The 26,800-nt window shown below is 42.3% G+C and overlaps 18 non-coding genes across 18 annotated transcripts; all 18 read left to right on the top strand.

Moving 5' to 3' along the window:
* Positions 1-213: 213 nt before the first annotated feature.
* TRNAL-UAA (transfer RNA leucine (anticodon UAA)) lies at positions 214-297 on the top strand. Its single transcript has one exon. It is a non-coding gene; the product is annotated as a tRNA-Leu (tRNA).
* Positions 298-2,555: 2,258 nt separating this feature from the next.
* Positions 2,556-2,639, top strand: TRNAL-UAA (transfer RNA leucine (anticodon UAA)). The gene has a single exon. It is a non-coding gene; the product is annotated as a tRNA-Leu (tRNA).
* Positions 2,640-4,898: 2,259 nt separating this feature from the next.
* TRNAL-UAA (transfer RNA leucine (anticodon UAA)) lies at positions 4,899-4,982 on the top strand. Its single transcript has one exon. It is a non-coding gene; the product is annotated as a tRNA-Leu (tRNA).
* Positions 4,983-7,241: 2,259 nt separating this feature from the next.
* On the top strand, positions 7,242-7,325 carry TRNAL-UAA (transfer RNA leucine (anticodon UAA)). Its single transcript has one exon. It is a non-coding gene; the product is annotated as a tRNA-Leu (tRNA).
* A 1,159-nt stretch (positions 7,326-8,484) lies between these two features.
* TRNAL-UAA (transfer RNA leucine (anticodon UAA)) lies at positions 8,485-8,568 on the top strand. Its single transcript has one exon. It is a non-coding gene; the product is annotated as a tRNA-Leu (tRNA).
* Positions 8,569-8,720: 152 nt separating this feature from the next.
* TRNAL-UAA (transfer RNA leucine (anticodon UAA)) lies at positions 8,721-8,804 on the top strand. Its single transcript has one exon. It is a non-coding gene; the product is annotated as a tRNA-Leu (tRNA).
* Positions 8,805-8,943: 139 nt separating this feature from the next.
* TRNAL-UAA (transfer RNA leucine (anticodon UAA)) lies at positions 8,944-9,027 on the top strand. Its single transcript has one exon. It is a non-coding gene; the product is annotated as a tRNA-Leu (tRNA).
* Positions 9,028-9,180: 153 nt separating this feature from the next.
* On the top strand, positions 9,181-9,264 carry TRNAL-UAA (transfer RNA leucine (anticodon UAA)). The gene has a single exon. It is a non-coding gene; the product is annotated as a tRNA-Leu (tRNA).
* A 153-nt stretch (positions 9,265-9,417) lies between these two features.
* On the top strand, positions 9,418-9,501 carry TRNAL-UAA (transfer RNA leucine (anticodon UAA)). Its single transcript has one exon. It is a non-coding gene; the product is annotated as a tRNA-Leu (tRNA).
* Positions 9,502-10,130: 629 nt separating this feature from the next.
* Positions 10,131-10,214, top strand: TRNAL-UAA (transfer RNA leucine (anticodon UAA)). The gene has a single exon. It is a non-coding gene; the product is annotated as a tRNA-Leu (tRNA).
* Positions 10,215-10,367: 153 nt separating this feature from the next.
* TRNAL-UAA (transfer RNA leucine (anticodon UAA)) lies at positions 10,368-10,451 on the top strand. The gene has a single exon. It is a non-coding gene; the product is annotated as a tRNA-Leu (tRNA).
* A 1,340-nt stretch (positions 10,452-11,791) lies between these two features.
* On the top strand, positions 11,792-11,875 carry TRNAL-UAA (transfer RNA leucine (anticodon UAA)). Its single transcript has one exon. It is a non-coding gene; the product is annotated as a tRNA-Leu (tRNA).
* A 1,565-nt stretch (positions 11,876-13,440) lies between these two features.
* TRNAL-UAA (transfer RNA leucine (anticodon UAA)) lies at positions 13,441-13,524 on the top strand. The gene has a single exon. It is a non-coding gene; the product is annotated as a tRNA-Leu (tRNA).
* A 1,103-nt stretch (positions 13,525-14,627) lies between these two features.
* TRNAL-UAA (transfer RNA leucine (anticodon UAA)) lies at positions 14,628-14,711 on the top strand. The gene has a single exon. It is a non-coding gene; the product is annotated as a tRNA-Leu (tRNA).
* Positions 14,712-16,276: 1,565 nt separating this feature from the next.
* On the top strand, positions 16,277-16,360 carry TRNAL-UAA (transfer RNA leucine (anticodon UAA)). The gene has a single exon. It is a non-coding gene; the product is annotated as a tRNA-Leu (tRNA).
* Positions 16,361-17,223: 863 nt separating this feature from the next.
* Positions 17,224-17,307, top strand: TRNAL-UAA (transfer RNA leucine (anticodon UAA)). Its single transcript has one exon. It is a non-coding gene; the product is annotated as a tRNA-Leu (tRNA).
* A 9,050-nt stretch (positions 17,308-26,357) lies between these two features.
* On the top strand, positions 26,358-26,441 carry TRNAL-UAA (transfer RNA leucine (anticodon UAA)). The gene has a single exon. It is a non-coding gene; the product is annotated as a tRNA-Leu (tRNA).
* A 153-nt stretch (positions 26,442-26,594) lies between these two features.
* Positions 26,595-26,678, top strand: TRNAL-UAG (transfer RNA leucine (anticodon UAG)). Its single transcript has one exon. It is a non-coding gene; the product is annotated as a tRNA-Leu (tRNA).
* The last annotated feature ends 122 nt before the right edge of the window (positions 26,679-26,800 follow it).

Here is a 26,800-nt window from a genome sequence, read left to right as displayed (position 1 = left end):
GCGTAAGATTTAAGCTCTGATCCTCGTATGAGGGCGTGGGTTCGAACCCCACTTCTGACAACGATTTGTTTCATTTTAATAACATGTATCTCATGATCAGAATAGGCTTCTCTAGTATGGCAACAAGTGAGTAGCTTTATGGAGCATAGAGTTCCGAGAGGTATTTTGGTGTTGTACTATAGCTAAATGTTCAAGGAAAACGTTTAAAAGCGTGTCAGGATGGCCGAGTGGTCAAAGGCGTCAGATTTAAGCTCTGATCCTCGTATGAGGGCGTGGGTTCGAGCCCCACTTCTGACAACGATTTGTTTCATTTTAATTACATGGACCTCATGATCAGAAAAGGCAACAAAAGTGTAGCTCTATGGAGCATAGAGTTCCGAGAGGTATTTTGGTGTTGTTATTTAGCTACATTTTCAAGGAAAACCTTGAAAAGCGTGTCAGGATGGCCGAGTGGTCTAAGGCGTCAGATTTAAGCTCTGATCCTCGTGTGAGGACGTGGGTTCGAACCCTTCTTCTGACAACGATTTGTTTCATTTTAATAACATGTATCTCATGCTCAAAAAAGGCTTCTCTAGTATGGCAACATGTGAGTAGTTTTATGGAGCATATAATTCCGAGAGGTATTTCGGGGTGGTACTATAGCTTCATTTTCACGGAAAACGTTCAAAATCGTGTCAGGATGGCCGCGTGGTCAAAGGCGTCAGATTTTAGCTCTGATCCTCGTATGAGGGCGTGGGTTCGAACCCCACTTCTGACAACGATTTGTTCATTTTAATAACTTGTATCTCATGCTCAGGAAAAGCCTCTCAAGTATGGCAACAAGTGAGTAGCTTTATGGAGCATAGAGTTCCGAGAGGTATTTTGGTGTTGTAATATAGCTACATTTACAAGGAAAACCTTGAAAAGCGTGTCAGGATGGCGGAGTGGTCTAAGGCGTCGGATTTAAGCTCTGATCCTCGTATGAGGGCGTGGGTTCGAACCCTTCTTCTGACAACGATTTGTTTTACTTTCAAAACATATGTATCTCACGCTCAGGAAAGGCTTCTCTAGTATGGCAACATGTGAGTAGCTTTATGGAGCATAGAATTCCTAGAGGTATTTCGGGGTGGTACTATAGCTTCATTTTCAAGGAAAACGTTTAAAAGCGTGTCAGGATGGCCGAGTGGTCTAAGGCGTAAGATTTAAGCTCTGATCCTCGTATGAGGGCGTGGGTTCGAACCCCACTTCTGACAACGATTTGTTTCATTTTAATAACATGTATCTCATGATCAGAAAAGGCTTCTCTAGTATGGCAACAAGTGAGTAGCTCTATGGAGCATATAGTTCCGAGAGGTATTTTGGTGTTGTAATATAGCTACATTTTCAAGGAAAACTTTGAAAAGCGTGTCAGGATGGCCGAGTGGTCTAAGGTGTCAGATTTAAGCTCTGATCCTCGTATGAGGGCGTGGGTTCGAACCGCACTTCTGTCAACGATTTGTTTTACTTTAATAACATGTATCTCATGCTCAGGAAAGGCTTCTCTAGTATGGCAACAAGTGAGTAGCTTTATGGAGCATAGAATTCCGAGAGGTATTTCGGGGTGGTACTATAGCTTCTTTTCAAGGAAAACGTTTAAAGTGTGTCAGGATGGCCGAGTGGTCTAAGGCGTCAGATTTAAGCTCTGATCCGCGTGTGAGGGTGTGGGTTCGAACCCCTCTTCTGACAACGATTTGATTCATTTTAATTACATGGATCTCATGATCAGAAAAGGCAACAAAAGTGTAGCTCTATGGAGCATAGAGTTCCGAGAGGTATTTTGGTGTTGTAATATAGCTACATTTACAAGGAAAACCTTCAAAAGCGTGTCAGGATGGCGGAGTGGTCTAAGGCGTCGGATTTAAGCTCTGATCCTCGTATGAGGGCGTGGGTTCGAACCCTTCTTCTGACAACGATTTGTTTTACTTTAAAAACATATGTATCTCACGCTCAGGAAAGGCTTCTCTAGTATGGCAACATGTGAGTAGCTTTATGGAGCATAGAATTGCTAGAGGTATTTCGGGGTGGTACTATAGCTTCATTTTCAAGGAAAACCTTGAAAAGCGTGTCAGGATGGCCGAGTGGTCTAAGGCGTCAGATTTAAGCTCTGATCCTCGTGTGAGGACGTGGGTTCGAACCCTTCTTCTGACAACGATTTGTTTCATTTTAATAACATGTATCTCATGCTCAAAAAGGCTTCTCTAGTATGGCAACATGTGAGTAGTTTTATGGAGCATAGAATTCCGAGAGGTGTTTCGGGGTGGTACTATAGCTTCATTTTCACGGAAAACGTTCAAAATCGTGTCAGGATGGCCGAGTGGTCTAAGGCGTAAGATTTAAGCTCTGATCCTCGTATGAGGGCGTGGGTTCGAACCCCACTTCTGACAACGATTTGTTTCATTTTAATAACATGTATCTCATGATCAGAATAGGCTTCTCTAGTATGGCAACAAGTGAGTAGCTTTATGGAGCATAGAGTTCCGAGAGGTATTTTGGTGTTGTACTATAGCTAAATGTTCAAGGAAAACGTTTAAAAGCGTGTCAGGATGGCCGAGTGGTCAAAGGCGTCAGATTTAAGCTCTGATCCTCGTATGAGGGCGTGGGTTCGAGCCCCACTTCTGACAACGATTTGTTTCATTTTAATTACATGGACCTCATGATCAGAAAAGGCAACAAAAGTGTAGCTCTATGGAGCATAGAGTTCCGAGAGGTATTTTGGTGTTGTTATTTAGCTACATTTTCAAGGAAAACCTTGAAAAGCGTGTCAGGATGGCCGAGTGGTCTAAGGCGTCAGATTTAAGCTCTGATCCTCGTGTGAGGACGTGGGTTCGAACCCTTCTTCTGACAACGATTTGTTTCATTTTAATAACATGTATCTCATGCTCAAAAAAGGCTTCTCTAGTATGGCAACATGTGAGTAGTTTTATGGAGCATATAATTCCGAGAGGTATTTCGGGGTGGTACTATAGCTTCATTTTCACGGAAAACGTTCAAAATCGTGTCAGGATGGCCGAGTGGTCAAAGGCGTCAGATTTTAGCTCTGATCCTCGTATGAGGGCGTGGGTTCGAACCCCACTTCTGACAACGATTTGTTCATTTTAATAACTTGTATCTCATGCTCAGGAAAAGCCTCTCAAGTATGGCAACAAGTGAGTAGCTTTATGGAGCATAGAGTTCCGAGAGGTATTTTGGTGTTGTAATATAGCTACATTTACAAGGAAAACCTTGAAAAGCGTGTCAGGATGGCGGAGTGGTCTAAGGCGTCGGATTTAAGCTCTGATCCTCGTATGAGGGCGTGGGTTCGAACCCTTCTTCTGACAACGATTTGTTTTACTTTCAAAACATATGTATCTCACGCTCAGGAAAGGCTTCTCTAGTATGGCAACATGTGAGTAGCTTTATGGAGCATAGAATTCCTAGAGGTATTTCGGGGTGGTACTAGAGCTTCATTTTCAAGGAAAACGTTTAAAAGCGTGTCAGGATGGCCGAGTGGTCTAAGGCGTAAGATTTAAGCTCTGATCCTCGTATGAGGGCGTGGGTTCAAACCCCACTTCTGACAACGATTTGTTTCATTTTAATAACATGTATCTCATGATCAGAAAAGGCTTCTCTAGTATGGCAACAAGTGAGTAGCTCTATGGCGCATATAGTTCCGAGAGGTATTTTGGTGTTGTAATATAGCTACATTTTCAAGGAAAACTTTGAAAAGCGTGTCAGGATGGCCGAGTGGTCTAAGGCGTCAGATTTAAGCTCTGATCCTCGTATGAGGGCGTGGGTTCGAACCGCACTTCTGTCAACGATTTGTTTTACTTTAATAACATGTATCTCATGCTCAGGATAGGCTTCTCTAGTATGGCAACAAGTGAGTAGCTTTATGGAGCATACAATTCCGAGAGGTATTTCGGGGTGGTACTATAGCTTCTTTTCAAGGAAAACGTTTAAAGTGTGTCAGGATGGCCGAGTGGTCTAAGGCGTCAGATTTAAGCTCTGATCCGCGTGTGAGGGTGTGGGTTCGAACCCTTCTTCTGACAACGATTTGATTCATTTTAATTACATGGATCTCATGATCAGAAAAGGCAACAAAAGTGTAGCTCTATGGAGCATAGAGTTCCGAGAGGTATTTTGGTGTTGTAATATAGCTACATTTACAAGGAAAACCTTCAAAAGCGTGTCAGGATGGCGGAGTGGTCTAAGGCGTCGGATTTAAGCTCTGATCCTCGTATGAGGGCGTGGGTTCGAACCCTTCTTCTGACAACGATTTGTTTTACTTTAAAAACATATGTATCTCACGCTCAGGAAAGGCTTCTCTAGTATGGCAACATGTGAGTAGCTTTATGGAGCATAGAATTGCTAGAGGTATTTCGGGGTGGTACTATAGCTTCATTTTCAAGGAAAACCTTGAAAAGCGTGTCAGGATGGCCGAGTGGTCTAAGGCGTCAGATTTAAGCTCTGATCCTCGTGTGAGGACGTGGGTTTGAACCCTTCTTCTGACAACGATTTGTTTCATTTTAATAACATGTATCTCATGCTCAAAAAAGGCTTCTCTAGTATGGCAACATGTGAGTAGTTTTATGGAGCATAGAATTCCGAGAGGTATTTCGGGGTGGTACTATAGCTTCATTTTCACGGAAAACGTTCAAAATCGTGTCAGGATGGCCGAGTGGTCTAAGGCGTAAGATTTAAGCTCTGATCCTCGTATGAGGGCGTGGGTTCGAACCCCACTTCTGACAACGATTTGTTTCATTTTAATAACATGTATCTCATGATCAGAATAGGCTTCTCTAGTATGGCAACAAGTGAGTAGCTTTATGGAGCATAGAGTTCCGAGAGGTATTTTGGTGTTGTACTATAGCTAAATGTCCAAGGAAAACGTTTAAAAGCGTGTCAGGATGGCCGAGTGGTCAAAGGCGTCAGATTTAAGCTCTGATCCTCGTATGAGGGCGTGGGTTCGAACCCCACTTCTGACAACGATTTGTTTCATTTTAATTACATGGACCTCATGATCAGAAAAGGCAACAAAAGTGTAGCTCTATGGAGCATAGAGTTCCGAGAGGTATTTTGGTGTTGTTATTTAGCTACATTTTCAAGGAAAACCTTGAAAAGCGTGTCAGGATGGCCGAGTGGTCTAAGGCGTCAGATTTAAGCTCTGATCCTCGTGTGAGGACGTGGGTTCGAACCCTTCTTCTGACAACGATTTGTTTCATTTTAATAACATGTATCTCATGCTCAAAAAAGGCTTCTCTAGTATGGCAACATGTGAGTAGTTTTATGGAGCATATAATTCCGAGAGGTATTTCGGGGTGGTACTATAGCTTCATTTTCACGGAAAACGTTCAAAATCGTGTCAGGATGGCCGAGTGGTCAAAGGCGTCAGATTTTAGCTCTGATCCTCGTATGAGGGCGTGGGTTCGAACCCCACTTCTGACAACGATTTGTTCATTTTAATAACTTGTATCTCATGCTCAGGAAAAGCCTCTCAAGTATGGCAACAAGTGAGTAGCTTTATGGAGCATAGAGTTCCGAGAGGTATTTTGGTGTTGTAATATAGCTACATTTACAAGGAAAACCTTGAAAAGCGTGTCAGGATGGCGGAGTGGTCTAAGGCGTCGGATTTAAGCTCTGATCCTCGTATGAGGGCATGGGTTCGAACCCTTCTTCTGACAACGATTTGTTTTACTTTCAAAACATATGTATCTCACGCTCAGGAAAGGCTTCTCTAGTATGGCAACATGTGAGTAGCTTTATGGAGCATAGAATTCCTAGAGGTATTTCGGGGTGGTACTAGAGCTTCATTTTCAAGGAAAACGTTTAAAAGCGTGTCAGGATGGCCGAGTGGTCTAAGGCGTAAGATTTAAGCTCTGATCCTCGTATGAGGGCGTGGGTTCGAACCCCACTTCTGACAACGGTTTGTTTCATTTTAATAACATGTATCTCATGATCAGAAAAGGCTTCTCTAGTATGGCAACAAGTGAGTAGCTCTATGGCGCATATAGTTCCGAGAGGTATTTTGGTGTTGTAATATAGCTACATTTTCAAGGAAAACTTTGAAAAGCGTGTCAGGATGGCCGAGTGGTCTAAGGCGTCAGATTTAAGCTCTGATCCTCGTATGAGGGCGTGGGTTCGAACCGCACTTCTGTCAACGATTTGTTTTACTTTAATAACATGTATCTCATGCTCAGGAAAGGCTTCTCTAGTATGGCAACAAGTGAGTTGCTTTATGGAGCATACAATTCCGAGAGGTATTTCGGGGTGGTACTATAGCTTCTTTTCAAGGAAAACGTTTAAAGTGTGTCAGGATGGCCGAGTGGTCTAAGGCGTCAGATTTAAGCTCTGATCCGCGTGTGAGGGTGTGGGTTCGAACCCCTCTTCTGACAACGATTTGATTCATTTTAATTACATGGATCTCATGATCAGAAAAGGCAACAAAAGTGTAGCTCTATGGAGCATAGAGTTCCGAGAGGTATTTTGGTGTTGTAATATAGCTACATTTACAAGAAAAACCTTCAAAAGCGTGTCAGGATGGCGGAGTGGTCTAAGGCGTCGGATTTAAGCTCTGATCCTCGTATGAGGGCGTGGGTTCGAACCCTTCTTCTGACAACGATTTGTTTTACTTTAAAAACATATGTATCTCACGCTCAGGAAAGGCTTCTCTAGTATGGCAACATGTGAGTGGCTTTATGGAGCATAGAATTGCTAGAGGTATTTCGGGGTGGTACTATAGCTTCATTTTCAAGGAAAACCTTGAAAAGCGTGTCAGGATGGCCGAGTGGTCTAAGGCGTCAGATTTAAGCTCTGATCCTCGTGTGAGGACGTGGGTTCGAACCCTTCTTCTGACAACGATTTGTTTCATTTTAATAACATGTATCTCATGCTCAAAAAAGGCTTCTCTAGTATGGCAACATGTGAGTAGTTTTATGGAGCATAGAATTCCGAGAGGTATTTCGGGGTGGTACTATAGCTTCATTTTCACGGAAAACGTTCAAAATCGTGTCAGGATGGCCGAGTGGTCTAAGGCGTAAGATTTAAGCTCTGATCCTCGTATGAGGGCGTGGGTTCGAACCCCACTTCTGACAACGATTTGTTTCATTTTAATAACATGTATCTCATGATCAGAATAGGCTTCTCTAGTATGGCAACAAGTGAGTAGCTTTATGGAGCATAGAGTTCCGAGAGGTATTTTGGTGTTGTACTATAGCTAAATGTTCAAGGAAAACGTTTAAAAGCGTGTCAGGATGGCCGAGTGGTCAAAGGCGTCAGATTTAAGCTCTGATCCTCGTATGAGGGCGTGGGTTCGAACCCCACTTCTGACAACGATTTGTTCATTTTAATAACTTGTATCTCATGCTCAGGAAAAGCCTCTCTAGTATGGCAACAAGTGAGTAGCTTTATGGAGCATAGAATTCCGAGAGGTGTTTCGGGGTGGTACTATAGCTTCATTTTCAAGGAAAACGTTTAAAAGTGTGTCAGGATGGCCGAGTGGTCTAAGGCGTCAGATTTAAGCTCTGATCCGCGTGTGAGGGCGCGGGTTCGAACCCCACTTCTGCCATCGATTTATTTTACTTTAATAACATGAATCTCATGCTCAAGAAAGGCTTCTCTAGTATGGCAACATGTGAGTAGCTTTATGGAGCATAGAATTCCGAGAGGTATTTCGGGGTGGTACTATAGCTTCATTTTCACGGAAAACGTTCAAAATCGTGTCAGGATGGCCGAGTGGTCAAAGGCGTCAGATTTAAGCTCTGATCCTCGTATGAGGGCGTAGGTTCGAACCCCTCTTCTGACAACGATTTGTTTCATTTTAATAACATGTATCTCATGATCAGAAAAGGCTTCTCTAGTATGGCAACAAGTGAGTAGCTCTATGGAGCATAGAATTCCTAGAGGTATTTCGGGGTGGTACTATAGCTAAATGTTCAAGGAAAACCTTGAAAAGCGTGTCAGGATGGCCGAGTGGTCTAAGGCGTCAGATTTAAGCTCTGATCCTCGTATGAGCAGTGCCGTCTTATCCATTGGGCCCGTTGGGCACTGGCCCAGGGGCCCCTCAAGAACAGGGGCCCGATAATTGTCACGTAATACTCATTTTACATTTCTTGTCATAAGAAAATCCAATTGTAAAGGAATTTTCAAGGAAGAAAGTGCGCAAATGTTTCTGATTTTGCGTTGATTGTTTAATTTGTATACTTTTGCTTTGGAGGAAAATTAATTCGTTTTGCATAGGGGATTAGGGGGCCCAATATACTGCACTGCCCAGTGGCCCATAGAACACTTAAGACGGCCCTGCGTATGAGGGCGAGGGTTCGAACCCCACTTCTGCCATCGATTTGTTTTACTTTAATAACATGAATCTCATGCTCAAGAAAGGCTTCTCTAGTATGGCAACATGTGAGTAGCTTTATGGAGCATAGAATTCCGAGAGGTATTTCGGGGTGGTACTATAGCTTCATTTTCACGGAAAACGTTCAAAATCGTGTCAGGATGGCCGAGTGGTCAAAGGCGTCAGATTTAAGCTCTGATCCTCGTATGAGGGCGTGGGTTCGAACCCCACTTCTGACAACGATTTGTTCATTTTAATAACTTGTATCTCATGCTCAGGAAAAGCCTCTCTAGTATGGCAACAAGTGAGTAGCTTTATGGAGCATAGAATTCCGAAAGGTGTTTCGGGGTGGTACTATAGCTTCATTTTCAAGGAAAACGTTTAAAAGTGTGTCAGGATGGCCGAGTGGTCTAAGGCGTCAGATTTAAGCTCTGATCCTCGTATGAGGGCGTGGGTTCGAACCCCTCTTCTGACAACGATTTGATTCATTTTAATTACATGGATCTCATGATCAGAAAAGGCAACAAAAGTGTAGCTCTATGGAGCATAGAGTTCCGAGAGGTATTTTGGTGTTGTTTTATAGCTACATTTTCAAGGAAAACCTTGAAAAGCGTGTCAGGATGGCCGAGTGGTCTAAGGCGTCAGATTTAAGCTCTGATCCTCGTATGAGGGCGTGGGTTCGAACCCCACTTCTGCCATCGATTTGTTTTACTTTAATAACATGTATCTCATGCTCAAGAAAGGCTTCTCTAGTATGGCAACATGTGAGTAGCTTTATGGAGCATAGAATTCCGAGAGGTATTTCGGGGTGGTACTATAGCTTCATTTTCACGGAAAACGTTCAAAATCGTGTCAGGATGGCCGAGTGGTCAAAGGCGTCAGATTTAAGCTCTGATCCTCGTATGAGGGCGTGGGTTCGAACCCCACTTCTGACAACGATTTGTTTCATTTTAATAACATGTATCTCATGATCAGAAAAGTCTTCTCTAGTATGGCAACAAGTGAGTAGCTCTATGGAGCATAGAGTTCCGAGAGGTATTTTGGTGTTGTACTATAGCTAAATGTTCAAGGAAAACGTTTAAAAGCGTGTCAGGATGGCCGAGTGGTCTAAGGCGTCAGATTTAAGCTCTGATCCTCGTATGAGGGCGTGGGTTCGAACCCCACTTCTGCCATCGATTTGTTTTACTTTAATAACTTGTATCTCATGCTCAGGAAAAGCCTCTCTAGTATGGCAACAAGTGAGTAGCTTTATGGAGCATAGAATTCCGTGAGGTGTTTCGGGGTTTTACTATAGCTTCATTTTCACGGAAAACGTTCAATAGCGTGTCAAGATGGCCGAGTGGTCTAAGGCGTCAGATTTAAGCTGTGATCCTCGTATGAGGGCGTGGCTTCGAACCCCTCTTCTGACAACGATTTGTCTCATTTTAATAACATGTATCTCATGATCAGAAAAGGCTTCTCTAGTATGGCAACAAGTGAGTAGCTCTATGGAGCATGGAGTTCCGAGAGGTATTTTGGTGTTGTACTATAGCTACATTTTCAAGGAAAACTTTGAAAAGCGTGTCAGGATGGCCGAGTGGTCTAAGTCGTCAGATTTAAGCTCTGATCCTCGTATGAGGGCGTGGATTCGAACCCCTGTTCTGACAACGATTTGTTTTACTTTAATAACATATGTATCTCATGCTCAGGAAAGGCTTCTCTAGTATGGCAACATGTGAGTAGCTTTATGGAGCATAGAATTCCTAGAGGTATTTCGGGGTGGTACTATAGCTTCATTTTCAAGGAAAACGTTTAAAAGCGTGGCAGGATGGCCGAGTGGTCTAAGGCGTCAGATTTAAGCTCTGATCCTCGTATGAGGGCGTGGGTTCGAACCCCACTTCTGCCATCGATTTGTTTTACTTTAATAACATGTATCTCATGCTCAAGAAAGGCTTCTCTAATATGGCAACATGTGAGTAGCTTTATGGAGCATAGAATTCCGAGATGTATTTCGGGGTGGTACTATAGCTTCATTTTCACGGAAAACGTTCAAAATCGTGTCAGGATGGCCGAGTGGTCAAAGGCGTCAGATTTAAGCTCTGATCCTCGTATGAGGGCGTGGGTTCGAACCCCACTCCTGACAACGATTTGTTCATTTTAATAACTTGTATCTCATGCTCAGGAAAAGCCTCTCTAGTATGGCAACAAGTGAGTAGCTTTATGGAGCATAGAATTCCGAGAGGTGTTTCGGGGTTGTACTATAGCTTCATTTTCACGGAAAACGTTCAATAGCGTGTCAAGATGGCCGAGTGGTCTAAGGCGTCAGATTTAAGCTGTGATCCTCGTATGAGGGCGTGGGTTCGAACACCTCTTCTGACAACGATTTGTTTCATTTTAATAACATGTATCTCATGATCAGAAAAGGCTTCTCTAGTATGGCAACAAGTGAGTAGCTCTATGGAGCATGGAGTTCCGAGAGGTGTTTCGGGGTTGTACTATAGCTACATTTTCAAGGAAAACTTTGAAAAGCGTGTCAGGATGGCCGAGTGGTCTAAGGCGTCAGATTTAAGCTCTGATCCTCGTATGAGGGCGTGGGTTCGTACCCCTGTTCTGACAACGATTTGTTTTACTTTAATAACATATGTATCTCATGCTCAGGAAAGGCTTCTCTAGTATGGCAACATGTGAGTAGCTTTATGGAGCATAGAATTCCGAGAGGTATTTCGGGGTGGTACTATAGCTTCATTTTCACGGAAAACGTTCAAAATCGTGTCAGGATGGCCGAGTGGTCAAAGGCGTCAGATTTAAGCTCTGATCCTCGTATGAGGGCGTGGATTCGAACCCCACTTCTGACAATGATTTGTTCATTTTAATAACTTGTATCTCATGCTCAGGAAAAGCCTCTCTAGTATGGCAACAAGTGAGTAGCTTTATGGAGCATAGAATTCCGAGAGGTGTTTCGGGGTTGTACTATAGCTTCATTTTCACGGAAAACGTTCAATAGGGTGTCAAGATGGCCGAATGGTCTAAGGCGTCAGATTTAAGCTGTGGTCCTCGTATGAGGGCGTGGGTTCGAACCCCTCTTCTGACAACGATTTGTTTCATTTTAATAACATGTATCTCATGATCAGAAAAGGCTTCTCTAGTATGGCAACAAGTGAGTAGCTCTATGGAGCATGGAGTTCCGAGAGGTATTTTGGTGTTGTACTATAGCTACATTTTCAAGGAAAACTCTGAAAAGCGTGTCAGGATGGCCGAGTGGTCTAAGGCGTCAGATTTAAGCTCTGATCCTCGTATGAGGGCGTGGGTTCGAACCCCTGTTCTGACAACGATTTGTTTTACTTTAATAACATATGTATCTCATGCTCAGGAAAGGCTTCTCTAGTATGGCAACATGTGAGTAGCTTTATGGAGCATAGAATTCCGAGAGGTATTTCGGGGTGGTACTATAGCTTCATTTTCACGGAAAACGTTCAAAATCGTGTCAGGATGGCCGAGTGGTCAAAGGCGTCAGATTTAAGCTCTGATCCTCGTATGAGGGCGTGGGTTCGAACCCCACTTCTGACAACGATTTGTTTCATTTTAATAACATGTATCTCATGATCAGAAAAGTCTTCTCTAGTATGGCAACAAGTGAGTAGCTCTATGGAGCATAGAGTTCCGAGAGGTATTTTGGTGTTGTACTATAGCTAAATGTTCAAGGAAAACGTTTAAAAGCGTGTCAGGATGGCCGAGTGGTCTAAGGCGTCAGATTTAAGCTCTGATCCTCGTATGAGGGCGTGGGTTCGTACCCCTGTTCTGACAACGATTTGTTTTACTTTAATAACATATGTATCTCATGCTCAGGAAAGGCTTCTCTAGTATGGCAACATGTGAGTAGCTTTATGGAGCATAGAATTCCGAGAGGTATTTCGGGGTGGTACTATAGCTTCATTTTCACGGAAAACGTTCAAAATCGTGTCAGGATGGCCGAGTGGTCAAAGGCGTCAGATTTAAGCTGTGATCCTCGTATGAGCGCGTGGGTTCGAACCCTTCTTCTGACAACGATTTGTTTCATTTTAATAACTTGTATCTCATGCTCAGGAAAAGCCTCTCTAGTATGGCAACAAGTGAGTAGCTCTATGGAGCATGGAGTTCCGAGAGGTATTTTGGTGTTGTACTATAGCTACATTTTCAAGGAAAACTCTGAAAAGCGTGTCAGGATGGCCGAGTGGTCTAAGGCGTCAGATTTAAGCTCTGATCCTCGTATGAGGGCGTGGGTTCGAACCCCTGTTCTGACAACGATTTGTTTTACTTTAATAACATATGTATCTCATGCTCAGGAAAGGCTTCTCTAGTATGGCAACATGTGAGTAGCTTTATGGAGCATAGAATTCCGAGAGGTATTTCGGGGTGGTACTATAGCTTCATTTTCAAGGAAAACGTTTAAAAGCGTGTCAGGATGGCCGAGTGGTCTAAGGCGTCAGATTTAACCTCTGATCCGCGTGTGAGGGTGTGGGTTCGAACCCCTCTTCTGACAACGATTTGATTCATTTTAATTACATGGATCTCATGATCAGAAAAGGCAACAAAATTGTAGCTCTATGGAGCATAGAGTTCCGAGAGGTATTTTGGTGTTGTAATATAGCTACATTTTCAAGGAAAACCTTGAAAAGCGTGTCAGGATGGCTGAGTGGTCTAAGGCGTCAGATTTAAGCTCTGATCCTCGTATGAGGGCGTGGGTTCGAACCCTTCTTCTGACAACGATTTGTTTCATTTTAATAACATGTATTTCATGATCAGAAAAGGCTTCTCTAGTATGGCAACAAGTGAGTAGCTCTATGGAGCATAGAGTTCCGAGAGGTATTTTGGTGTTGTACTATAGTTAAATGTTCAAGGAAAACGTTTAAAAGCGTGTCAGGATGGCCGAGTGGTCTAAGGCGTCAGATTTAAGCTCTGATCCTCGTATGAGGGCGTGGGTTTGAACCCCACTTCTGCCATCGATTTGCTTTACTTTAATAACATGTATCTCATGCTCAAGAAAGGCTTCTCTAGTATGGCAACATGTGAGTAGCTTTATGGAGCATAGAATTCCGAGAGGTATTTCGGGGTGGTACTATAGCTTCATTTTCACGGAAAACGTTCAAAATCGTGTCAGGATGGCCGAGTGGTCAAAGGCGTCAGATTTAAGCTCTGATCCTCGTATGAGGGCGTGGGTTCGAACCCCACTTCTGACAATGATTTGTTCATTTTAATAACTTGTATCTCATGCTCAGGAAAAGCCTCTCTAGTATGGCAACAAGTGAGTAGCTTTATGGAGCATAGAATTCCGAGAGGTGTTTCGGGGTTGTACTAAAGCTTCATTTTCACGGAAAACGTTCAATAGGGTGTCAAGATGGCCGAATGGTCTAAGGCGTCAGATTTAAGCTCTGATCCTCGTATGAGGGCGTGGGTTCGTACCCCTGTTCTGACAACGATTTGTTTTACTTTAATAACATATGTATCTCATGCTCAGGAAAGGCTTCTCTAGTATGGCAACATGTGAGTAGCTTTATGGAGCATAGAATTCCGAGAGGTATTTCGGGGTGGTACTATAGCTTCATTTTCACGGAAAACGTTCAAAATCGTGTCAGGATGGCCGAGTGGTCAAAGGCGTCAGATTTAAGCTCTGATCCTCGTATGAGGGCGTGGATTCGAACCCCACTTCTGACAATGATTTGTTCATTTTAATAACTTGTATCTCATGCTCAGGAAAAGCCTCTCTAGTATGGCAACAAGTGAGTAGCTTTATGGAGCATAGAATTCCGAGAGGTGTTTCGGGGTTGTACTATAGCTTCATTTTCACGGAAAACGTTCAATAGGGTGTCAAGATGGCCGAATGGTCTAAGGCGTCAGATTTAAGCTGTGGTCCTCGTATGAGGGCGTGGGTTCGAACCCCTCTTCTGACAACGATTTGTTTCATTTTAATAACATGTATCTCATGATCAGAAAAGGCTTCTCTAGTATGGCAACAAGTGAGTAGCTCTATGGAGCATGGAGTTCCGAGAGGTATTTTGGTGTTGTACTATAGCTACATTTTCAAGGAAAACTCTGAAAAGCGTGTCAGGATGGCCGAGTGGTCTAAGGCGTCAGATTTAAGCTCTGATCCTCGTATGAGGGCGTGGGTTCGAACCCCTGTTCTGACAACGATTTGTTTTACTTTAATAACATATGTATCTCATGCTCAGGAAAGGCTTCTCTAGTATGGCAACATGTGAGTAGCTTTATGGAGCATAGAATTCCGAGAGGTATTTCGGGGTGGTACTATAGCTTCATTTTCACGGAAAACGTTCAAAATCGTGTCAGGATGGCCGAGTGGTCAAAGGCGTCAGATTTAAGCTCTGATCCTCGTATGAGGGCGTGGGTTCGAACCCCACTTCTGACAACGATTTGTTTCATTTTAATAACATGTATCTCATGATCAGAAAAGTCTTCTCTAGTATGGCAACAAGTGAGTAGCTCTATGGAGCATAGAGTTCCGAGAGGTATTTTGGTGTTGTACTATAGCTAAATGTTCAAGGAAAACGTTTAAAAGCGTGTCAGGATGGCCGAGTGGTCTAAGGCGTCAGATTTAAGCTCTGATCCTCGTATGAGGGCGTGGGTTCGTACCCCTGTTCTGACAACGATTTGTTTTACTTTAATAACATATGTATCTCATGCTCAGGAAAGGCTTCTCTAGTATGGCAACATGTGAGTAGCTTTATGGAGCATAGAATTCCGAGAGGTATTTCGGGGTGGTACTATAGCTTCATTTTCACGGAAAACGTTCAAAATCGTGTCAGGATGGCCGAGTGGTCAAAGGCGTCAGATTTAAGCTGTGATCCTCGTATGAGCGCGTGGGTTCGAACCCTTCTTCTGACAACGATTTGTTTCATTTTAATAACTTGTATCTCATGCTCAGGAAAAGCCTCTCTAGTATGGCAACAAGTGAGTAGCTCTATGGAGCATGGAGTTCCGAGAGGTATTTTGGTGTTGTACTATAGCTACATTTTCAAGGAAAACTCTGAAAAGCGTGTCAGGATGGCCGAGTGGTCTAAGGCGTCAGATTTAAGCTCTGATCCTCGTATGAGGGCGTGGGTTCGAACCCCTGTTCTGACAACGATTTGTTTTACTTTAATAACATATGTATCTCATGCTCAGGAAAGGCTTCTCTAGTATGGCAACATGTGAGTAGCTTTATGGAGCATAGAATTCCGAGAGGTATTTCGGGGTGGTACTATAGCTTCATTTTCAAGGAAAACGTTTAAAAGCGTGTCAGGATGGCCGAGTGGTCTAAGGCGTCAGATTTAACCTCTGATCCGCGTGTGAGGGTGTGGGTTCGAACCCCTCTTCTGACAACGATTTGATTCATTTTAATTACATGGATCTCATGATCAGAAAAGGCAACAAAATTGTAGCTCTATGGAGCATAGAGTTCCGAGAGGTATTTTGGTGTTGTAATATAGCTACATTTTCAAGGAAAACCTTGAAAAGCGTGTCAGGATGGCTGAGTGGTCTAAGGCGTCAGATTTAAGCTCTGATCCTCGTATGAGGGCGTGGGTTCGAACCCTTCTTCTGACAACGATTTGTTTCATTTTAATAACATGTATTTCATGATCAGAAAAGGCTTCTCTAGTATGGCAACAAGTGAGTAGCTCTATGGAGCATAGAGTTCCGAGAGGTATTTTGGTGTTGTACTATAGTTAAATGTTCAAGGAAAACGTTTAAAAGCGTGTCAGGATGGCCGAGTGGTCTAAGGCGTCAGATTTAAGCTCTGATCCTCGTATGAGGGCGTGGGTTTGAACCCCACTTCTGCCATCGATTTGCTTTACTTTAATAACATGTATCTCATGCTCAAGAAAGGCTTCTCTAGTATGGCAACATGTGAGTAGCTTTATGGAGCATAGAATTCCGAGAGGTATTTCGGGGTGGTACTATAGCTTCATTTTCACGGAAAACGTTCAAAATCGTGTCAGGATGGCCGAGTGGTCAAAGGCGTCAGATTTAAGCTCTGATCCTCGTATGAGGGCGTGGGTTCGAACCCCACTTCTGACAATGATTTGTTCATTTTAATAACTTGTATCTCATGCTCAGGAAAAGCCTCTCTAGTATGGCAACAAGTGAGTAGCTTTATGGAGCATAGAATTCCGAGAGGTGTTTCGGGGTTGTACTAAAGCTTCATTTTCACGGAAAACGTTCAATAGGGTGTCAAGATGGCCGAATGGTCTAAGGCGTCAGATTTAAGCTGTGATCCTCGTATGAGGGCGTGGGTTCGAACCCCTCTTCTGACAACGATTTGTTTCATTTTAATAACATGTATCTCATGATCAGAAAAGGCTTCTCTAGTATGGCAACAAGTGAGTAGCTCTATGGAGCATGGAGTTCGGAGAGGTATTTCGGGGTGGTACTATAGCATCATTTTCAAGGAAAACGTTTAAAAGCGTGTCAGGATGGCCGAGTGGTCTAAGGCGTCAGATTTAACCTCTGATCCGCGTGTGAGGGTGTGGGTTCGAACCCCTCTTCTGACAACGATTTGATTCATTTTAATAACATGTATTTCATGATCAGAAAAGGCTTCTCTAGTATGGCAACAAGTGAGTAGCTCTATGGAGCATAGAGTTCCGAGAGGTATTTTGGTGTTGTACTATAGTAAAATGTTCAAGGAAAACGTTTAAAAGCGTGTCAGGATGGCCGAGTGGTCTAAGGCGTCAGATTTAAGCTCTGATCCTCGTATGAGGGCGTGGGTTTGAACCCCACTTCTGCCATCGATTTGCTTTACTTTAATAACATGTATCTCATGCTCAAGAAAGGCTTCTCTAGTATGGCAACATGTGAGTAGCTTTATGGAGCATAGAATTCCGAGAGGTATTTCGGGGTGGTACTATAGCTTCATTTTCACGGAAAACGTTCAAAATCGTGTCAGGATGGCCGAGTGGTCAAAGGCGTCAGATTTAAGCTCTGATCCTCGTATGAGGGCGTGGGTTCGAACCCCACTTCTGACAATGATTTGTTCATTTTAATAACTTGTATCTCATGCTCAGGAAAAGCCTCTCTAGTATGGCAACAAGTGAGTAGCTTTATGGAGCATAGAATTCCGAGAGGTGTTTCGGGGTTGTACTAAAGCTTCATTTTCACGGAAAACGTTCAATAGGGTGTCAAGATGGCCGAATGGTCTAAGGCGTCAGATTTAAGCTGTGATCCTCGTATGAGGGCGTGGGTTCGAACCCCTCTTCTGACAACGATTTGTTTCATTTTAATAACATGTATCTCATGATCAGAAAAGGCTTCTCTAGTATGGCAACAAGTGAGTAGCTCTATGGAGCATGGAGTTCGGAGAGGTATTTCGGGGTGGTACTATAGCATCATTTTCAAGGAAAACGTTTAAAAGCGTGTCAGGATGGCCGAGTGGTCTAAGGCGTCAGATTTAACCTCTGATCCGCGTGTGAGGGTGTGGGTTCGAACCCCTCTTCTGACAACGATTTGATTCATTTTAATTACATGGATCTCATGATCAGAAAAGGCAACAAAATTGTAGCTCTATGGAGCATAGAGTTCCGAGAGGTATTTTGGTGTTGTAATATAGCTACATTTTCAAGGAAAACCTTGAAAAGCGTGTCAGGATGGCCGAGTGGTCTAAGGTGTCAGATTTAAGCTCTGATCCTCGTATGAGGGCGTGGGTTCGAACCGCACTTCTGACAACGATTTGTTTTACTTTAATAACATGTATCTCATGCTCAGGAAAGGCTTCTCTAGTATGGCAACATGTGAGTAGCTCTATGGAGCATAGAGTTCAGAGAGGTATTTTTGTGTTGTACTATAGCTACATTTTCAAGGAAAACGTTGGAAAGCGTGTCAGGATGGCCGAGTGGTCTAAGGCGTCAGATTTAAGCTCTGATCCTCGTATGAGGGCGTGGGTTCGAACCGCACTTCTGACAACGATTTGTTTTACTTTAATAACATGTATCTCATGCTCAGGAAAGGCTTCTCTAGTATGGCAACATGTGAGTAGCTCTATGGAGCATAGAGTTCCGAGAGGTATTTTTGTGTTGTACTATAGCTACATTTTCAAGGAAAACGTTGGAAAGCGTGTCAGGATGGCCGAGTGGTCTAAGGCGTCAGATTTAAGCTAAAATCCTCGTATGAGGGCGTGGGTTCGAACCCCACTTCTGACAACGATTTGTTTTACTTTAATAACATGTATCTCATGCTCAGGAAAGGCTTCTCTAGTATGGCAACAAGTGAGTAGCTTTATGGAGCATAGAATTCCGAGAGGTGTTTCGGGGTTGTACTATAGCTTCATTTTCACGGAATACGTTCAATAGGGTGTCAAGATGGCCGAATGGTCTAAGGCGTCAGATTTAAGCTGTGATCCTCGTATGAGGGCGTGGGTTCGAACCCCTCTTCTGACAACGATTTGTTTCATTTTAATAACATGTATCTCATGATCAGAAAAGGCTTCTCTAGTATGGCAACAAGTGAGTAGCTCTATGGAGCATGGAGTTCGGAGAGGTATTTTGGTGTTGTACTATAGCTACATTTTCAAGGAAAACTCTGAAAAGCGTGTCAGGATGGCCGAGTGGTCTAAGGCGTCAGATTTAAGCTCTGATCCTCGTATGAGGGCGTGGGTTCGAACCCCTGTTCTGACAACGATTTGTTTTACTTTAATAACATATGTATCTCATGCTCAGGAAAGGCTTCTCTAGTATGGCAACATGTGAGTAGCTTTATGGAGCATAGAATTCCGAGAGGTATTTCGGGGTGGTACTATAGCATCACTTTCAAGGAAAACGTTTAAAAGCGTGTCAGGATGGCCGAGTGGTCTAAGGCGTCAGATTTAACCTCTGATCCGCGTGTGAGGGTGTGGGTTCGAACCCCTCTTCTGACAACGATTTGATTCATTTTAATTACATGGATCTCATGATCAGAAAAGGCAACAAAATTGTAGCTCTATGGAGCATAGAGTTCCGAGAGGTATTTTGGTGTTGTAATATAGCTACATTTTCAAGGAAAACCTTGAAAGCGTGTCAGGATGGCCGAGTGGTCTAAGGTGACAGATTTAAGCTCTGATCCTCGTATGAGGGCGTGGGTTCGAACCGCACTTCTGACAACGATTTGTTTTACTTTAATAACATGTATCTCATGCTCAGGAAAGGCTTCTCTAGTATGGCAACATGTGAGTAGCTCTATGGAGCATAGAGTTCCGAGAGGTATTTTTGTGTTGTACTATAGCTACATTTTCAAGGAAAACGTTGGAAAGCGTGTCAGGATGGCCGAGTGGTCTAAGGCGTCAGATTTAAGCTCTGATCCTCGTATGAGGGCGTGGGTTCGAACCGCACTTCTGACAACGATTTGTTTTACTTTAATAACATGTATCTCATGCTCAGGAAAGGCTTCTCTAGTATGGCAACATGTGAGTAGCTCTATGGAGCATAGAGTTCCGAGAGGTATTTTTGTGTTGTACTATAGCTACATTTTCAAGGAAAACGTTGGAAAGCGTGTCAGGATGGCCGAGTGGTCTAAGGCGTCAGATTTAAGCTAAAATCCTCGTATGAGGGCGTGGGTTCGAACCCCACTTCTGACAACGATTTGTTTTACTTTAATAACATGTATCTCATGCTCAGGAAAGGCTTCTCTAGTATGGCAACAAGTGAGTAGCTCTATGGAGCATAGAGTTCCGAGAGGTATTTTGGTGTTGTTATATAGCTACATTTTCAAGGAAAACCTTGAAAAGCGTGTCAGGATGGCCGAGTGGTCTAAGGTGTCAGATTTAAGCTCTGATCCTCGTATGAGGGCGTGGGTTCGAACCGCACTTCTGACAACGATTTGTTTTACTTTAATAACATGTATCTCATGCTCAGGAAAGGCTTCTCTAGTATGGCAACATGTGAGTAACTCTATGGAGCATAGAGTTCCGAGAGGTATTTTTGTGTTGTACTATAGCTACATTTTCAAGGAAAACGTTGGAAAGCCTGTCAGGATGGCCGAGTGGTCTAAGGCGTCAGATTTAAGCTAAAATCCTCGTATGAGGGCGTGGGTTCGAACCCCACTTCTGACAACGATTTGTTTTACTTTAATAACATGTATCTCATGCTCAGGAAAGGCTTCTCTAGTATGGCAACAAGTGAGTAGCTCTATGGAGCATTATAAAAAAAAGGACTTGGTTTGCCCAAGTCTAAAAAACAAAACGATAAGAGTTTTTTCCAGTTGACTGAAGAGCGGATATTTTTACCTCTCCGAGTGACGTATGTCACGGAGAGGTTCTAATTTCGACGTGTCTGTGTGTGTGTGTGTGTGTGTGTGTGTGTGTCTGTCTGTTGTTACACCCACGTGACCGCGTTCGCAGTTTGCAAATCGGAGCAAACGTGTTCTCAATTTCCGGAAATTTCGAAAATTGTATTACACTTACAGGCTATTACTCCATTGCCTGTCTAACATCACCAGCCTCTGGTCTTTGTCCATCCCACATGGACACTAGTCTGTACACACTGGCTTCTAATCACAATCATCTGCTGCTCTTTGTCCATCCCACATGGACACCAGTCTGTACACACTGGCTTCTAATCCCCACCCTCTTGTGGTCTTTGTCCATCCCACATGGACACCAGTCTGTCCACACTGGCTTCTAATCACCACCGTCATCTGCTCTTTGTCCATCCCACATGGACACCAGTCTATACACCTGGCTTCTAACACCACCATCTTCTGGTCTTTGTTTTTGTCCATCCCACATGGACACCAGTCTGTACACACTGGTTTCTACACACCACCATCTTCTGGTCATTGTTTTTGTCCATCCCACATGGACACCAGTCTGCACACCTGGCTTCTACTCCATCATCATCGTTAAGGTTAAGACATACGCGGCGATCGGCCAGGGTTACGAGAAACGTCCGGCCTCCCTAAGGTGGGGCTTCCACCAAAGGTTCACGCAATTGCGCTGTTCTTATCCATGGCTGCGATTCGAAACCCTTATATACTACCTATTTTAGTAAGGCGAAGCAACCGGCGTATGCTTCATTTCAAACGCCAATATTAGTCAAGTCTCTCAAGAATGTTTAATTGTTCTTTTTTAAAACGATGTAACGTTCAATAAGGCGAATAACTAACGAAGAAAATATTAAATATTAATTATATTTATTTTAATATTTAAGATAATCTTGTTTCTCAATTCAAAATTAATACGGAAAGAGTTAAAAGCAGTCTATGTTTTTGTCTGTATGTGTCCGTCCGTTGTAACACTAGTGCGCTGCGTTAGAAGTTCGTTTTGTTTTGATGTGTAAAGAAATCCAACACAACCATAATATTCCCTTTATCCTTAATATAAACTGAATATGTGGAAATATTTTTCGTAATTATGATGCATTTAGTACTTTTGTAGCTTTAAAGCTCTATTTCATTTTGATATTCCAAAGATTTTTTTTAATATTATTATTTAAAATGGATGTTTATATATTACTTAAGCTATACTACATCTGTTTATACCATAATCCTTTCTAAAATCATAGTGAATACAAGCACAACGCTGCTATGTTGGTCAAATGAACTCTTATTTGTCAATAGGCCTAGTGAACCAAAAAGTAAAAGTTTTAAACACTTTTAAATAATTAGGCTTAGATTTTATGGTCATGGTGGAAATCTGGGCCGCGTTCAGCAGAGCTCAGCGCTGTTAGCAGTGTCCTACATAACGGGATTTTATTATTGAATTTTGACGTCACGGTGCTTAGCGCTGAGCTAGCGCGGTCTTCAAAGAAAATAGTCTGCTTTTTTGATAACGTGACGTAAAACGCGTAGTTCTCAGCTTGGCGAAAAAACCATGGAGGAATTAATACAAATAGCTCTATGGGACTATAGCTATTTAATTGGCGTGAAACCAGTTGATCACGCGAGAATTTTAAGAGATATGTTAGTTTCTAATTTTAATTATAAAAGTTGTTATCTATCTCTATAAATATGTTATCCTACAATTTTTGTTAAGCCTTGGTACCTTGCACGCTTTATTGCGCTAGCGTCATTTATAAGACGCCGATGACCCGTTTTTCCCCCATCGGATGATTTTAATGTGTACAAGTATATCATTATTGGATGTAAAATGTCGTCTGATTTACAGTAAATTTGCTATGCTTTGTATACTGCTTTAATATTTCATAAATTTTAACTTAAGAAACATTTCCATATCTGGGTAAATAAGTTTGTAAGTAGTCGTCTTGACTCGGAGAGGTAATATTTTGGTTTTCCCAACTTGTTCTATATAATTTTAAAGACAATCCGTATTTAATTACTCTTTCGAATTTAATTCAATCTCCTGATTTTACTGGTAATGGATTTATTTCCTATAAATTAACGGAAATAAAAAATTACTTATCTCAGATTTTTCAACGACAATTCCATTTTCGTAAAATTTTATCATGAAAAATCTGAGTTAAGTAATTTTTTATTTCCGTTAATTTATAGGAAATAAATCCATTACCAGTAAAATCAGGAGATTGAATTAAATTCGAAAGAGTAATTAAATACGGATTGTCTTTAAAATTATATAGAAAAATATCCGCTCTTCAGTCAACTGGAAAAAACTCTTATCGTTTTGTTTTTTAGACTTGGGCAAACCAAGTCCTTTTTTTTATAATATCTGTTCCTTCAGTCTGCATTTGTATTAATCTATTATAAAACAATTTTTTGCCTGAAATGCGAAATTTTTCACTTCTAGGACGAGGTTAAAAATGGTTCTTTACTTCTACTAATTCTTAAAAGATGCGGCTCACAATTCGTTTTAGAGCCCGAGCTTTATAGTCAACTTAAAAACCAACATCCTGCCACGATTTAAACTATCAAAGCCGTATCTTTTACAGTCCACTTTACGATTGCAATTATCCATAACATTGCGTTCACTGCCCTTGTACGTTTTCTGTGCGTGGCACCGTGGCCAGTTATTTTAATTAAAATACCTAGGCCACAGGTCCAGCTTTAAAAAAATCCTTATTTCCAACACTGATCCATCTATCCTTCAAGCTTTTACAATCACCCATTGCATAGACTCACTCAATAGTCTGCCGAAGCATGGATTTATAATAGAAGCTTACGCTTCCTGGATATTTCACTCACCTTAAAACGCGCACAAAATTTATTCCTCGTCTGAAATAGTACCAGCCTGGCACGCGCGTTTTTGACGTAGAATTTGAGGCAAATTCAGATAGGGGTTGAAGTTTTTCACGTGATCGAGTTGTAATTTGGAATAGCGCGCGCACGCGCGCCAAAAGATAAAAGTTTGCCTCAATTTCTACGTCATCAGCCCCCCAGTCCCCACCCGCGCGAAATTTTGTGACATAAATGTGTTTAAAATCAAAATGCCTTACTGAAGGCTACAGGGAAATATCCATGAAGCGTAAGCTTCTATTATAAATCCATGGCCTAAGTAAGGCAACTTAAGCCTTGGTCGAAACTAACATCTAAAATATAAATTAAAAAGGTATCTTAAGTATAGAATTTCAACCGAGACACATAATTAAACGAAAATTAGACCCGCCAGAGAAGTTTTTAATAAATATAGTGTTATATTTATTGAAAAATATCAAGTTAAAGTTTCAAGGCGGTGAAATGGCAAATTAGCGTCGTCTATCTGTAGAGTAACGAACAATTAGCGTCGTCTGCTGTAGAATAATCTTTTGAGGTACTTGCATTTTTAATTAAATTAACATACTTAGACTTAATTAAATTTGATGAAACTTGAAAAAGGCACACCTTGAATAGTTACTTGTTAATTTAAAAGTATTCCGAAAGCTAACTTCCATGTAGTTTTTAAATGATTCGATGTACAGGAGCACCAAAAACCCCATGTTATTCCTACGGGAAAATCGGCGCAAATCTGTGAATTTTCATTTAACATTACGGGAGGGTGTGGGATCTTATCTAGAAGGGCCTACCGGCCCTCTAGAATAGAGTTCCGAGAGGTATTTTGGTGTTCTAATATAGCTACATTTTCAAGGAAAACCTTGAAAAGCGTGTCAGGATGGCCGAGTGGTCTAATGTGTCAGATTTAAGCTCTGATCCTCGTGTGAGGGCGTGGGTTCGAACCGCACTTCTGACAACGATTTGTTTTACTTTAATAACATATGTATCTCATGCTCAGGAAAGGCCTCTCTAGTATGGCAACAAGTGAGTAGCTTTATGGAGCATAGAATTCCGAGAGGTATTTCGGGGTGGTACTATAGCTTCATTTTCACGGAAAACGTTCAAAATCGTGTCAGGATGGCCGAGTGGTCTAAGGCGTCAGATTTAAGCTCTGATCCGCGTATGAGGGTGCCGGTTCGAACCCCTTTTCTGACAACGATTTGATTCATTTTAATTACATTTCTGATCTCATGATCAGAAAAGGCAACAAATGTGTAGCTCTGTTGAGCATAGAATTCCGAGAGGTATTTTGGTGTTGTAATATAGCTACATTTTCAAGGAAAACTTTGAAAAGCGTATCAGGATGGCCGAGTGGTCTATGGCGTCAGATTTGTGCTCTGATCCTCGTATGAGGGAGTGGGTTCGAACCGCACTTCTGACAACGATTTGTTTTACTTTAATAACATGTATCTCATGCTCAGGAAAGGCTTCTCTAGTATGGCAACAAGTGAGTAGCTTTATGGAGCATAAAATTCCGAGAGGTATTTCGCGGTGGTACTATAGGTTCAATTTCTCAAAAAACGTTCAAAATCGTGTCAGGAAGGCCGAGTGGTCTAAGGCGTCAGATTTAAGCTCTGATCCTCGTATGAGGGCGTGGGTTCGAACCCCACTTCTGACAACGATTTTTTCCATTTTAATAACATGTCTCTCATGATCAGAAAAGGCAACAAAAGTGTAGCTCTGTGGAGCAGAGAATTCCGAGAGGTATTTTGGTGTTGTACTATAGCTAAATGTTCAAGGAAAATGTTAAAAGTGTGTCAGGATGGCCGAGTGGTCTGAGGCGTCAGATTTAAGCTCTGATCCTCGTATGAGGGCGTGGGTTCGAACTCCTCTTCTGACAACGATTTGTTTCATTTTAATAACATGTCTCTCATGATCAGAAAAGGCTACAAAAGTGTAGCTCTGTGGAGCATAGAATTCCGAGAGGTATTTCGGGGTGGTACTATAGCTTCATTTTCACGGAAAACGTTCAAAATCGTGTCAGGATGGCCGAGTGGTCTAAGGCGTCAGATTTAAGCTCTGATCCGCGTATGAGGGTGCCGGTTCGAACCCCTTTTCTGACAACGATTTGATTCATTTTAATTACATTTCTGATCTCATGATCAGAAAAGGCAACAAATGTGTAGCTCTGTTGAGCATAGAATTCCGAGAGGTATTTTGGTGTTGTAATATAGCTACATTTTCAAGGAAAACTTTGAAAAGCGTATCAGGATGGCCGAGTGGTCTATGGCGTCAGATTTGTGCTCTGATCCTCGTATGAGGGAGTGGGTTCGAACCGCACTTCTGACAACGATTTGTTTTACTTTAATAACATGTATCTCATGCTCAGGAAAGGCTTCTCTAGTATGGCAACAAGTGAGTAGCTTTATGGAGCATAAAATTCCGAGAGGTATTTCGCGGTGGTACTATAGGTTCAATTTCTCAAAAAACGTTCAAAATCGTGTCAGGAAGGCCGAGTGGTCTAAGGCGTCAGATTTAAGCTCTGATCCTCGTATGAGGGCGTGGGTTCGAACCCCACTTCTGACAACGATTTTTTCCATTTTAATAACATGTCTCTCATGATCAGAAAAGGCAACAAAAGTGTAGCTCTGTGGAGCAGAGAATTCCGAGAGGTATTTTGGTGTTGTACTATAGCTAAATGTTCAAGGAAAATGTTAAAAGTGTGTCAGGATGGCCGAGTGGTCTGAGGCGTCAGATTTAAGCTCTGATCCTCGTATGAGGGCGTGGGTTCGAACTCCTCTTCTGACAACGATTTGTTTCATTTTAATAACATGTCTCTCATGATCAGAAAAGGCTACAAAAGTGTAGCTCTGTGGAGCATAGAATTCCGAGAGGTATTTCGGGGTGGTACTATAGCTTCATTTTCAAGGAAAACGTTTAAAAGCGTGTCAGGATGGCCGAGTGGTCTAAGGCGTCAGATTTAAGCTCTGATCCTCGTAAGACGGCGTGGGTTCGAACCCCACTTCTGACAACGATTTGTTTTACTTTAATAACATGTATCTCATGCTCAGGAAAGGCTTCTCTAGTATGGCAACAAGGGAGTAGCTTTATGGAGCATAGAATTCCGAGAGGTATTTCGGGGTGGTACTATAGCTTCATTTTCACGGAAAACGTCCAAAATCGTGTCAGGATGGCCGAGTGGTCTAAGGCGTCAGATTTAGGCTCTGATCCGCGTATGAGGGTGCCGGTTCGAACCCCTCTTCTGACAACGATTTGATTCATTTTAATTACATTTCTGATCTCATGATCAGAAAAGGCAACAAATGTGTAGCTCTGTTGAGCATAGAATTCCGAGAGGTATTTTGGTGATGTACTATAGCTAAATGTTCA

The sequence above is a fragment of the Phalangium opilio genome, unplaced genomic scaffold, assembly GCF_054372755.1.
Source record: "Phalangium opilio isolate 3A_F unplaced genomic scaffold, DU_Popi_V2 ptg000061l_1, whole genome shotgun sequence".
NCBI lineage: Eukaryota > Metazoa > Arthropoda > Arachnida > Opiliones > Phalangiidae > Phalangium > Phalangium opilio.
Note: the sequence above shows the minus strand (reverse complement) of the source record. Positions and strands in the feature narration are given on the sequence as shown.